This window comes from Lytechinus variegatus, chromosome 14 (assembly GCF_018143015.1).
Source record: "Lytechinus variegatus isolate NC3 chromosome 14, Lvar_3.0, whole genome shotgun sequence".
Lineage (NCBI taxonomy): Eukaryota > Metazoa > Echinodermata > Echinoidea > Temnopleuroida > Toxopneustidae > Lytechinus > Lytechinus variegatus.
Window position 1 is genome coordinate 13,713,274 of NC_054753.1, and position 14,378 is coordinate 13,727,651.

General features: G+C 36.6%; 1 protein-coding gene across 4 annotated transcripts in view; it reads left to right on the top strand.

The window, feature by feature from the left end:
- The window catches only part of LOC121428209 (ankyrin repeat domain-containing protein 49-like), a 58,670-nt gene that overhangs the window by 32,419 nt on the left and 11,873 nt on the right, over window positions 1-14,378 (top strand). The window contains exons 3-4 of one of the 4 annotated variants that reach the window (XM_041624820.1): window positions 2,168-2,231; window positions 5,987-6,064. The gene's annotated coding sequence lies outside the window, so the exon portion shown is untranslated. Of the gene's footprint in view, window positions 1-2,033; window positions 2,232-5,536; window positions 6,065-14,378 lie in introns of those variants that run through there. The other 3 variants (XM_041624819.1, XM_041624821.1, XM_041624822.1) reach the window with 3 other exon arrangements.

Here is a 14,378-nt window from a genome sequence, read left to right on the forward strand (position 1 = left end):
CAAAATATTGTGATATTTCCTAAGTGCGCACATTCAGATTTTTATATAGCATAACAGCCACGGAGAGCGAAATTTCATTTGATTTTCCCTATGCACCACAGCCGACTGCGGATCTTTAATAGCCGCATTATGCACCAAGTATTATCCCCTAAAAGTAAATCCTGTTAGGCTGTTAGGGAACCTCTAAAGCAGTAGTTCAGCGGGTGGCATGGGGGAAAACGTTACGACTATATATTTTTGTATGTTTGTAATCTTTTGTTTTCTATGATATTTTGTAATCTATGTATGTATTCATTTATTTATATATTTTTTATTCATTCATTTATTGCAACGCTTATTTTAAATAGTGCGTCATTCATTTTTAATTGATTTATTGTTTGATCTATTATTTTTAGATGTATTTGTGTATGTATTGGTCGATCGATTAGTTTATTGATTACTTTTTTCATCTATTTATAAATGAATGATTTTTATTTGTATAAAAGACAAACTTTGCGATTCAATAATGATAATGATAAAAAGTTACTTTCGTTTCGGATGAAATTATCAATGGATTTATGTCTCTTGTGATTTTTTTTAATTCCCCCTATTATACTAAATGATATTATTTTCACCCTGGAATTCAGCGGGGGGGGGGGGGGGGGGGGGGTGTAATGTTCACTTGATGTCATAAACATGAAAATGGTTTTACTGGCAACACGGGTATTAGACGTGCTAGAAATGTACAGCTATCCTGCATGATTGGATTATTATTCCTCATGTCGCCCTCGTCATGAATTATATGTACCAGAACATACTTTAGACTTTCCCTTTATAAAAGACCCCTTAGGGATGGGTTATGTTCTAAGTGAATGCAGTGTATGTAATCATGCCCTGATATAGATGCGAATCACGTACGCTTGAAGATACTATGAAAACTATCTTTGTTCACCAGAACATGAAATTGTTTAATTTATATAAGGGAAGTGGAGTCCATTCTAATGTTTTAAGGTCTTATGCAAAATTGAAAATTATAAATGCATTCATTTTCTGATTGCTTTTTCTTCGTGATGCAATTACACAAGTCGTAACTTGGCAGATATATCTAGTGCATCAATTAGAAATGATGATTTTATTTAAAGACATGTTAAAGAATGGAGAGAAAGAGAGAGACATAATTATTAAATCATCGAAATTTGCTAAAATAATTATATATTTTTTTCTTTTTAAGGGAGGCTGATTTCATAAAAGTTTGCTGCACTATACATTCAATGTAATATTAACTTTCCGGTTCTTAGTTTGCGAGCGAGTGGAGCATGCTCGGCCAAAATTAAAAGGCATTACGTCAGGGGTCTCCTTGATTTGGGGGGGGGGGTAGTAGATTATTTGTATATTTGCGTTAGGTCCAGACTGTACATTCATTGCATCTATAAAATCAAGTATCATTGAAATTGATAAAATAATTATTCAAAATCCTGGAAACTCCTAAAAATCGGAGGAAGTTAAAGGACCGCCTCTGGTTTTCATGAAGAGGAACCTAAACTATAATACCGCAGAAATGTAATGTGAACTGATCATCATCAAACAAATACAATCATGCACATGAATCCATGCTTATGAAAATATATACTGAAATTTATCTAATGTATGAAAGTAAAAACAAATAATTACACTGTAATTTCTGTGTAGAATTGATCATTAAGCTTGAAGATTTAGAAACATTAACTATTTAATTTTTTTTCATCGTAGTTTTACTTTTGATTTACCATTAACTTTTGAATGTTGCTTATCTTTTTAGCGTATTAGCAAAACTGAAGAAGAAATAGGGAATTCGATATAAGTTGGTAGAAAGGTTCTGAGACAGGTTCTTAGAAACGTGCGACTGGGGAAACGCCACGCCCATGTGTGTTGCAGTGTGTAGCGTATGTGCATGCTCACTACACTGCATCGTTTTTACTCGAGAATAGAATGCTAGATCCTTTCCGCCTGTTACATTCGCGTTCCAACCTGGCGCCGCGCTAACACGCAGGCAATATTATCCGCGGATATGTACTGACTGGCGGCAAAAAATATATACAGAGGAGATTAATATTCTTCATGTGTTGCTTAGAATTGATTGGATATTAGATACTAGGATTTGAACTTTAACAGTGGAAAGTTAATAATTTTGGATCCCATTTCTTTGCAGGTTTTGCTGAGATGTTTCTAAGTGACTGACCATCCGAAAGTTGATGGAAATTGATATATTATCTGTGAGTATTGACTTTTTTAAAAGATAATTTATTTGAACTGAAATAGCATTGTTATCCATTATTTGACAAATCTGATGTGACGTTACAGGCTTTTTTTGTGACGTTGCATCATGCAACCCCAATTTATCTGATAAGAATACGTCGACAATGTGCATTTTTTTAAAAACTTCCCACTAGTTCATTCTATTTGGCAGAAGTAGTAGCTGATAACGATGCCTTGTTAGCCCAGTGCCCTTCCGCCAAAACAACCTTCCCCTTTCGTCCAATTGATTGTGATGGGCAAAGAAATGTTAACACAATTTTACAGCGTTCCTCCTAAAGAAAGAATAGTGTATCCTACCATGCCTACAGTGTATCCCACGGTGAGCTAAAATGTTAAAGTACAATATCTTCAAACTGTTGAAATAAAGATTGCTTCACATAGATTGCTATGTACACACACTGTGATCATTCATTCTGTAGATGTGTCCCAGTGCGAGTTCTATAGGCATTTTCACAGTGTGGAACACGAATTCATGCAGTACACTGTGTGAATACACTGTGGATTCTGACACTTGAGAGTTGCCCAAAATGCGAAATTGTAAATTAAAATTGAATATTTTACAGTGTGAATCTGAATTATCTTCATGGAGTCAACTATATCAACACACTGTGAACATACTGTAAACGCACTGTGTGACACTGTACCCACTCTTAAGTTATTTTGCTATATCCACAGTGTACAGAAGGAAACATATTATGTGTGGATATGGAACGGATATGCGGCTTAATACCACAGTCACACCAACGAAACCAGCTCGAAACCGACGGGTGATGTGCTATTCGAAATAACGTAATAATGATAAATAATGACACGCATAGGCGGCGGAAGCGGGGGGGGGGGACCCCCTTAAATGTCTTGTCCCCCCTAAAATATAGGTTTATGACCTTTTTTTTCCCCTTTATTTTTTTCCAAATAATTTTTACATGTGTCCATCACAAAATTTCAGGTAGACCCCCTCTAATTTTTTGGGCTTCCGCCGCCAATGATGACACGACGTTGCTTTTACTTCGCATATCACTGCCCATAGGAGAAAAAGAGAGATAATTAAAGCTATTATATAGGCTGCTTCAATCGTAAAACCGCTTAAACAAATAAGTTTTGAGGCGACTTTTGAATGCAGAGCATGTAGATGCCTCCGTAATGGAAGAAGGGATATTATTCCAAAGTTTAGGGGCAGCATAATAGCTTTGATCGGTTCAGATCCGGTGAGACTGTAATATAAATGATGGCTGATCGCGGTTTCCGAATAACTGGCCGATTGAGATGAGGTTGATGTATACCAGCAAATCGTATCCATCACGAAACCACATCTTCAGAGCCTGGAAGATATTTCCAGTGGCCAAATTCCATTAAGGATGAGTGAATAACCTCACAAGATCTGTCATGGTTGAAACTAGCTTCATATCTCTTTACGCCAAGGGGATTTCGTTTTCCTAGGGGCAAGGTTCAGAAAGCGTTGCGATCAAATGCGTCTGTGAGAATCGCACGCAACTTCATTTTCTACCAATCAAACGCGTGCGTTCGGAAATTTGCGCTTGAATTTTGTTGACTACCGTTTTGACGCGTTGTAACGCGTTTTTACGCAACACTTTCACCACGGGTGCCACCACGGATTAATTTCTACCAAAATGATAGATGAGGTGAAGATCCGTCAGGCGTCTTGATTTTTTTCATTTGAGATCTTCATATTGTTGCCTTTCTTGAATTAGAGGGATCTATGTCATGTATGTGTGACAATGGTTGAGAAGTTGTTGGCTTTAATCTGATAAGTGAATTAAGAATTGTTTGAGAGTAAAGGAAAGAAGGGAAAGAGTGAGGGTGGGGGGGGGGTGGAGTCGAGAGATGTCATTTGGAAGAGGGGAGAAGAAGGAAATGAGGCACAAGATACATTACTTTATTGGAAGAGGATTGAGAATAAGGCAGATATGTTGTATTGCTATATAACATGTTTCTGAAGAAATGCTACCATATGAATTTCCATACATGTACCTTTAACCCTTCGGTAAATTTAATTCCGGATAAGTTGAAATTGTTGGGATGGTAGAACAAACATTTTTCGTCATTCGCCACGAAAGATATATTCTGCGAAATGACGCATATGATCTCTAAAAAGTCAAAAGTAATGGTTATTCGGTGAGCAATGAATTTTACTGGGATTCTTGGAAAGTCGTCAAATGAACCGTACATTCGTTTTTATTGCCCTTTCCAATCGCAGTATTCCCATTTAGTGGTAAACAGACAGGTCAAACCTAATTGCTCGTCCCAATCAAGTGACCACTGCACTCTCTCTGTCACGCATATTCATCTTCGACACTGCTCAATAATTTGTCGAAAATATTATCCAATCTCGGTCGCAAATTGAATTTGCAGATTTATTTAAGGGCATCGTTTCCCTTACAGGGAAGAAATACCACCGAACACCCGTAATTTCCCTCGCGTATTCTCAGTTATTGATACTCCGACGAACTTAGGTGCCATTGCCCGAGCCTTTTTTACCCCTGTGAATTGCATGCAGTATGAGTGTGTTTCTACGAAAGTTGGTGATGACCACATCATCAGGCGCACCGTCTTCAGATTTCAAAGGCCGCATTTTCCCCCTTATTTTTTCCTGAATCAAAGAAATCCATCATTTCGCTATTACCCGCCCTCCATTTTCTCTGGCACGATCTGTATTATATTCTACTGGTTATTATTTAAGGTTACAATTAATGCATTTATTCAGGCATATTTTATTTTGTGTGGGACCGCAATAATCGTGACAAAAATCATTAATACTATTTTGCAGTTATTGTTGAAATCTTGATTGATTGGTCTGTGTTTCTTTCTGCAAATTTTTCACTTGGCAACTAGTTAGAAACAACAGAAATCCCTAGTTATTCTACTTGTTGAATACAGGAAGGAAATGGCGCAATGTAGATGATGTCTCGTTGGAAGGTTGTACAATAAGTTGTCTAAATTCCATGGATTAAAATAAATTTGGATGGGCTATATAATTAGCGATCAGCTGAACCCTGGATAAAAAATATCATCCCGTCGATATGTTAAAGATTTATTTAATTCAAACCTTAAAGATGTGAATTTAAAGCAACAAGGCTTTGGATTTTAATCCTATGAGATTTGAAAGTCAATCCTAAGGATTCAAACCAAATGAAGGATTTGGGTTCGAACCAAAGACCTTTGCGTCAGGTGTTACATACTGATAACTGAAGAATCGCTTTGAGTATCAATTCCATGCTTGGTACATTTAGTGAGGATGCTCTGATTAGATTCTGCCGTCACAAGATCAAAGGTCACAGAACATCTGAAAATTTAGAAGATAAGTTATAGCCGGTGTAATGCATTCTTGGTCTGGAAATGCAAGTTAACCAAAAATACGTAGTTATTATCTACAGCAGATGTGAACATGCTATTTTTGAATTTATACGAGAAATGAGAATGTTTGTCTATAATATACGCATTTATCGTGCTTATAACTACTTATAAACCCGAACGCAGCCTTCTTAATTAGTCATTATAGTCTATGTATTTGTGTACACGTTATCTTTCTCCGTTACGTCAACTTCCTGTACATCCCTTTCCCGAATCTTCTTTCGATTTCCCCCTTGGTCCCCTCTCGCCTTTCATCCCCTCACTGATTGGGTTGATCAATGTGTTCATGCATTGCCAACGTCGGTTAATCACGTACTGTATGATACGTTCTGGACCCCTATAGGTTAAGCAACGAGGGTATACAGACTTGTCAACCTTCATTTTGGAGATGCAAGGCCCTTAAAGATCACTCAAAGAGTTGGTAAGTTTGAACTGTGGAAGTGATCGAGAAATATTTTTTTATGATGCATCGAAGTCAGACAGATTGTTGTGGAATTTCGAAATTGCCCAAGTGAGATATTAATCATAATTTTAGTACTATCGAGATTTCTTGGATTGAAATGGAATGCGATTGTGGAATAGAAGTCAATCTTATAAGATTGAAACTTTCGATCAAATTGTGGATTGGTCCCTGACCACAATGTATTAAATTGACTCTCAATATATGGAATTTAGAGAGTTTATGCTGTTACTAGCACTTGCGCCCAGAAATGGGATTACATGCAGATTTTTCCGCCTCACTTTGATGTGATGAACCGAATAATCAAGAGAAATACTAGTATCTCACACGACGGTCACGCGACGAACGATTCAAAGACATATAAAATATATTGTCTAATGCCTGCCATGACAAATCATAACCAAGAAGGCTTTGTCGAAAGTTGGTTTCGTTACAGCAGTTACGTTCTGGATTCTGCATGGACAAACGACATATTTGCAATTTTTGACAGCTCTGAAACTTGCGACGAAAACTGCTCTTCTGGTTCACCAGTTTTCGACAAAGCCCTCCCATGCTTTTGTTCTTTGTAATGGATGGGCATTTCCAATACATTTACTGTGTCCTTCAATTCGTACTCGTAGCGTTGTGAAAACCCACTAATATGCAGCTTATGCATGCCATACTTTTGTGATCCGGGAACATTCAGTGACCGGAGACAAACAATTCCTTTAAGTTTTTTGTCATAATTTTCTTGGCGTCGGAGCGTTGAGCGAAATTGATTCTATCTTGATCTCGTTGATGCCATAGTCTTTCCCTAATGGAGTCAGACTTTAGCTTCATATTTGAAGTCAAGATATTGTCTGACATGTTTGTTTATATAAAGTAGGGACGAATAATGTGGTAATGATCTCTGTATCTGTAATAAAATCGAGCGAGAATTGAAGAAGCTTTACTACGACTTTTCTACCACTAACACGACTGAAAATTCCATGCCGTGACATAGTATCCTTGTAGCTCGGGCTAACATGATCTAGACATGATATAAATTGATTACGATTCCAGTATGAGATAAATCTAGAAGTTTTGACCATAAATCATACCATGATGCAATACACAGGAATGTGAAAAAGAGATTTGATAATTGAGAGATATGCAAGACAAAAAAATAGTCCAAAATAAATTTGTTACTGCTCATAGTGGTCACAGTTTCTAATCCGGTTTAGATAGATACCAGAAAATTGCGCCATTGAATGCATTGGTTATAATATTGATTTTACTTTGAAATTTTGAGCTACAAAGTCCCATTTGTCATATGTTTGTGTGATATGTCGTTTAAAAAGTCCGAAAAAATAAACGCGAAAGTCATTCTTTAATAACTAAAAAACAAAAAAATGAACGAAAACATCATCCAAATTATCTTCCATGTTATATGGGAGATGAAATGAATGTTGATTTCATTTCAGTCGCAGATGTCTGAACGAATATAATTTGTTTTCCTTCCTAAGTTTTTAGTTTCTATCCCTTTGAAAAGAAATCAAATACAGCAAATTGCATTTCAAAATTCTTATTTTCAAACATCACTCTTGTATTGTGAACCTATGTTTTTAAAAATCATTGATATGTTTTTGACCGATGGGACAGCGTTTAACTCTGTAGTTTGATGTCTGAGAACTTTGTTCACATCCGACGACCATTGTTCTGAGTAAAATGTTCGGTTTCCTTTGTCTCCACTTGCAAATATATACACGACATATTTTTTTCGAAATTGTGTATCCTATTTTTCCCCCGTCTTCAGCCCATTTCCTCTGCGATATCAGGGGTTATATACATGTACTTTCCTTTCATTCTATTACCCTGATTTCTCCTTCAGTCCTTGATGATACGCACTCACGACATACATTTTGACATACAAATTGAAGAGAGCAGATGTGCACGTTGTATGTACCGTGACCCTTTATAGATTTGATTGAATCAATTAGTTATTGGATGCCAGTAATGAGATTGTATGCGACCTTTAGAGATTTAGTGAGAAGGATATTCCATCAAGGAAAATAAGAAAAGATGTAGTGTGGAGGTGAGGTGAGCTTCAGATGTGTAATTGTTACGTAATTGTAAATAACTCCCATGTAGGGTCCGTCTATAGGGAGCGTGTCAAGAAAGGCCGATTGAAATGATGTTTTATGCGATAAAGTCTGTTGTCTTCAACAGTAAGTCTCAGTAAGAGAGAGAAATCAATCAATTTCAAGGAAAGTTGCCAGGTAGGTGTTTCATAAAGCTGTTCGTAAGTTAAGAGCGACTTTAAGAACGACTGGTGATCCCATCTTGTGGTAGATGGCAAATACATTGGCGATGGTTTAGCGCGTAAGAAAGGATCACCAGTCGTTCTTAAAGTCGCTCTTATCTTACGAACAACTTTATGAAACGGGCCCCAGATCTGACTTGTCAGACTGTATAATGTTGACGAAACGATCTCCTGGTGGGTGATGTTTACGATGACTGTCATGACGAAAAATGATGGTGGTGGTGCACTCTAAAAAAAGGTTTACACAATATTGGGTAAATTGGGAACATGCACGTTTGTTGGGTAAAAGTATACCCAATATTTGGTAAATTTTACGCAATGTTGCGTTGAAATAGCCCAATATGGGGTTAAAAAGATACCCAGCAAACATGCATGTTCCCTTTTTACTCAATATTGGGTGAAATTTAACTCAGTGTTTTTAGAGTGTGGTGATGATGAATGATGATGATGATGATCATGATTATGGTGATGATAATGGTGATCATAGTGTTGACGATCATGGTAGTGGTGGTGGTGATGGTGATGATACTGATTGTGATGGTCTTAATTTGGCGGTGATGATAATAATTAAAATGATGATGGTACTGATGACGATGATGATTGTAATGGTGATGATAATGATTATGATGCTCCTGATAATAATGACGATGCTGACGAAGACGACTCTCATCTTTCGAGACACTTCATTACTGCTTCAACTCCCCATCACATTTTCGTGATAAATCTGCCACTTAAAATATAGCTTGCGCCGTGTTTGTTTAATGACATGATTTTGTTAAGTAATTATATTTCCTCAAGTATGTATAATTTCTGACTTGCCAGTGCATTTTTTGGTAGATTATTTGCCTGGATTTGCACACTAATTACCGTTTCATGTAATTACTCATGTGCTTAAATTTCACATTGATTATTTAAATGGCATTAGCGAGATTAGTTTGTAATGAAATTGTCGCTTGCTGCTGATTTGAAAAATATAGTTATCTACCTTCGCCACGGTGCGTTAGATGTTCCCTGCTTATTGCATTAGCATGATTATCAACATCATTAAAGATTTAAAACCACAGTGTATAAGAATGATTTAAAATTAAGAGTAATTGCCGAATTGCAAGGTTTTATTCATTGCTTCTAAATGAATTATGTAATAGCGCTAAACGTTCGTAGAACTATTTTGAAGGAAATTTTCTTCTAATTATGCAAATCATTAAAACGAATTATTCAAAGAATCAGTTTGAAATTGACATGAATAATGATATACATGGGCGGTGGCAGGGTAGTTTGATAAGAAAGGGGTGGCTTTTCTAATCAAGTGAATTAAAAGGAGGCTCGAGAGTTACACGACATACACCCCTCATTTTGATACTCTTTTTCTCTTCATTTTCCATTTTTTTTCACTTGAAAAGAAGGTGACGGCCGCCCCTGCCCCCTTGAGCGCCGCCCCTGATGGTTTATTCAGATCAGTTTTGATACTTGAAAATATGTCTCGCTTTATCAAGCGATAAACTGATAGGAACGTTTTCATTATCACCGTAATATTTTCTACTTATGTACACAGATTGTTCTAATTCCATATGAAAGTCTACTCACCCATATCGTTGTGGATAAGACGAGACTTGCAAATAATATTCCCTCTTCAGGGAGCTATCCATAAATAAATGATAACTATTGCACTACGGGGATAAATAAATAAGTTCGTAGGATTTAAATGAATTCCGTTAAATTTTGATGAATTTTAATTCAAAGTACTTATGTCCATCATAATTCCACTACATCATTCACTCAGTTGTATCCCCTACCATCCTCTTTTTAATCTTTTCTCCAGTTTGCCCCTCATTTCACTTGTCCTTTTATTAAATAAGAGTGATTATAAACGGCCCTTTCTTTCTTTCTTTCTTCTTTCTTGCCTTCTTTCTTTCTTTCTTTCTTTCTTTATTTCTTTCTTCTATCTTTTTTCTTTCCTTCTTTCTGTTTTCTATCTTTCCTTCTTTCTTTTTTTACTTCGTGATACACGCTAAATGTACTCGCTTCCAGTCAACACACCCAATGACGCCAAGAATAGTTGTAAAAATCGCGTCTGGTTCGTGCTTGCCAGTGTTTGAGGAAATCCCATCTTCATTCGGGAGATTGAAACTTGGTAAAAAAAAAACAACTTTCATGAAGACAGATTCACAGACACAAACCTCATAAAAAGCAAGATGTATGACTGAGCGGGGGATAATGATTATTCGTGCCTGTTGCACGAGGACGTGTTAAAAGTGTTTTGCTGGTGATTAATCTCAGGCTGTAGAGATTCGAAGGGGGAGGAAGAGGGGAAAAGGGATGACGTGGATGGGGAATGGGACAATTTCAACGATTTGCCCTTTTAAGAACATTTATAAACAATTTTCGGATTACTATTACATGTTCGTAAACACTTAAATCCGATTGAGTTAAAATCATAAACGTTTAATTTAAATCCATCAATGTGTAAACTAATAATAAACACCTCTGAAATCTCAATTCTCATTCTTTATGATTTGAAATTAAACTCTACTTACCTAGAATGAGAGAAACTACAACGTAATAGAGAAACACCATATTGAAAGATAAATGAATGTAATTCATTGGATGATGATTCACTTATAATCCGGCAAACCTATTTTTTTCGGGGGGGGGGGGGACTTTTTTTTCATCACCAGCCTGAATAGTATGACGTCATGGGTTTAGGCTCATGCCCAGTATAAGAGAATTATGATACCGCAAAACTCAGACTTTTCTTTTATTTGTCACCCATAATTCGTTTTGGCTACGAAGACGGTTTCGTTTCTTGTTTGTCTCCCAGAAGACTTGGGAGTCAGTAATTACCCCCTATTTACATTTTATCACTTCATGGAATCATGAAAAGTCACGCGGCGCCATTCAATAAAGTACATGCATGCTGTTCATTTGGCGTTAAACAAGTTTGTACTTTGAAAGATGTTGATAAGATCGCTGCAGAGTTATTGAAATCACTTTTAGGAAAAGTAGTTATAGGTTCAATTTTATCTTCTGTTCAATTTTATGTTCTTTTTATCTTATTGTCATATTATTTGTCATGTCTATTTCTGTAATAAGAACAGGCCTACACCTCGATGCAGCCACATTGGAATTGTGCTGTTTTGGTAACGTTATCACGATTATAAATATCGATATCACGATTATAAATATCGATATGTTGCATGATCTGGAGTCTGTTGCAAAAACACAACTAAAGAAAGTCAAGTGCAAGTCACGAACACGCTTTTTTGATCAATTGAAAACCAAGTTGCTTATGAATTTTCTCGAGTTGCAGTTCAATTGCAACTCCGCATCGGGGCCCAGGTAACCAGATTATACTGAACTTTTTCATAAAAAAACTATTCCGTTTCAAATCTAATCTCTATCTGATAATCCTCGCCTTTAATCTCGGAATATGAAATTGAAAGTGATGCCACTCCATCCTGAATTTCGCTGCTCCTCACTTATTTGTCATTCACATGCAGTCCCTGTAGAATTGGGAGATCAGTTCGTATTTCGGTAACATAACCCTTGATTTATTCTTGCAACCCACTAAGCCCATCAGAAAGGCATCCATCATGAGGGTAGGACGCCGAGTTTGATTTTATCCTGAGAAAGGGACAGGAATTTATGATGAAGTGGGGACATTGGAAGGAGAAAAAAGGGTAAAAAGGAAAAATCCGAAGAGTAATTGAAATTATTAGATCGCTGGTAAGTGAATCACAGTGTCCACGAGGATATTGGTAAATGAGAGTGTTTAAGGAACAGAATCGAGAAAAATGACAATATGCTGAAATACAAACAAAAATGATAGAGGGAGGATTTTAGAAGAACAGAAAGAGATAGAAAAAGAGATGGAGGGATGGAGAGAGGAGGAGAAGGGAAGGGGGTGTTAAACTTCAATGATATAATAGGGCTGAAAATTATCTCGCCTTAAAAGCTTTATGTTTAGATTTTTTTCTCGTACATATTTCTATCCAATTTTAGTTAACACTTTGAGGAACTTTGTCCTTAAAAAATAAAAACAAATTGAATAATGAGTGCGCATGCGCGCGCATTGTTGGGCGAGGTCATACTCGTAGAATGAACGGCATACTAAAATCGTTGGGAATCGACATGAAAATAAAAAAAATTGCCTTTTCGCTGAATAACAATCTCTGGTTCTCACGAAGGTTGTCAAAATTTAAATAGGCCTAGGCCTGATTTCTTATACTTCAGTCCTTCGCTAAAACCTCACCAAACCTTTGATGAAGGGCATTGAAGAGTAATCCGAAAATTCGACTTTACCTATCGAAATTTTCATTTATTCGTTTCCGTTGGTATTTCATCACTCTCTCTCTCTCGATAATTTCTTTATGATTTCAAATGAAGGTGCTTCTAATACTGTCAAATTTCTCAAACTTGAAATTGCATCTTATTGAATATTAATTCTCTAAACTTGCTGCCTATTCCGTTGCTTGAGAAATGGTTTTATGAAAAATTACTTCACTTAGACCTGATTAGGTCAGTTTTACCCATGGATCTAAAATTCTAGATCTCATTTGCAATTGGATAAGATGGGATCGCTCAAAACGTAAACAGGTTTCTAGTTGATAAAGAATATTACCTTTAAGTAGAGAAGATCGAGATAGCTATAATGACGTATAAATCTGCTTTCTAATGGGCAGTGATTTTCATAAATCATGTTGAGCTGACAGTCGAGAGCAAGGATTTTTAATGCGGCGGTGCATGGCGATGTTTGAGTACGCGCATAATAAAGTTGGTAGATTACTGTAATAAACCAGCCCTGCGTCGTGCAATGAGCTGGGATTGGAGATGACTAATAAAAGTTAATATATTTGATTACCCTTGTTGTGCATACCCAATTTTTCTTTGATGAACCTCGAAATGGCTGACATTAGAGTTCTTTCTTTACTTATTACACAGTTGCATTCAAATTATACTACAATATGGGACCCTTATACTTATTGGGGAATCCAACCTATGAAGGGATGTGAAAGGCATAACACATACAGCATGTTGTGTCATGAAAGAAAAATATTTTAAGTAAAACTTTTATAAGAATGCCATTTTAGCCATGTTTTGTATTGTAGGAAATAGAAGTGCCTACCCTATATCACAATGATATCACCAATATGTGATCGCAACTTTTTTCGACTTAAAAACTTTCTTATTGTAATCCCTATATTTTTCCTACTGCTTATATGATATTTCTCTTTCATCAAAAACATGTTGGTTGGATTCCAATTTGAATTATTAAAGATGAAAAAATGATATTGATAAATCAATTAATGTTGATTCTTGAATTACTGTTAAGATATTTTATTATATTCATAAAATTTGTAATACATCTTGCACGTATAAACATTTCCTTGTGCTCACTGTTTAGTCTATATAGTGTTTATATAGTAATATGAGCTTCACAGAATATTGATTCCAGTTACAAATATTTGCTTTTAAAAAAAAAAAAAAAAATAGTTTTCTATTAATCGGGGCACGATATCGTCAATAAACGTTTTCGAAGTTTAATGCACAGTTTGATGCACAGTCACACCATTGAACCGGACTCCAGATCAATCAAATCTAATACGATATTTCGAATGGCATATCGTTGGTCGGTTTGAAGTGGGTTTCGTTGGTGTGACTGTAGCGTAAGGAAGTCAGCCGAATACAACCGAGCTTTACTCGGTTCTCTTCGGGTCATGCCCCCATTGATTGCGTGTCTGGGACGGAGCCCAGATCGAAGCTCGTTGACATTTCCGCGTGGTCGTTGCCGAATTCTACCCGCGTCCCGCGATAGTCGTTGGAATTCATTGACCTTTTCGAAATTAGTGTAGATGGCCCTAACGGGCATAGATCATTAGAAGGAAATAATAATGTACTAACACCCGCTCGGCTGGATCTCTGACAAAGGTCCCGGATGGAATACAGTAACCCACAGTGTGTCCCATGGTGCGATTGTTGTGTGTTCACACTGTTAGC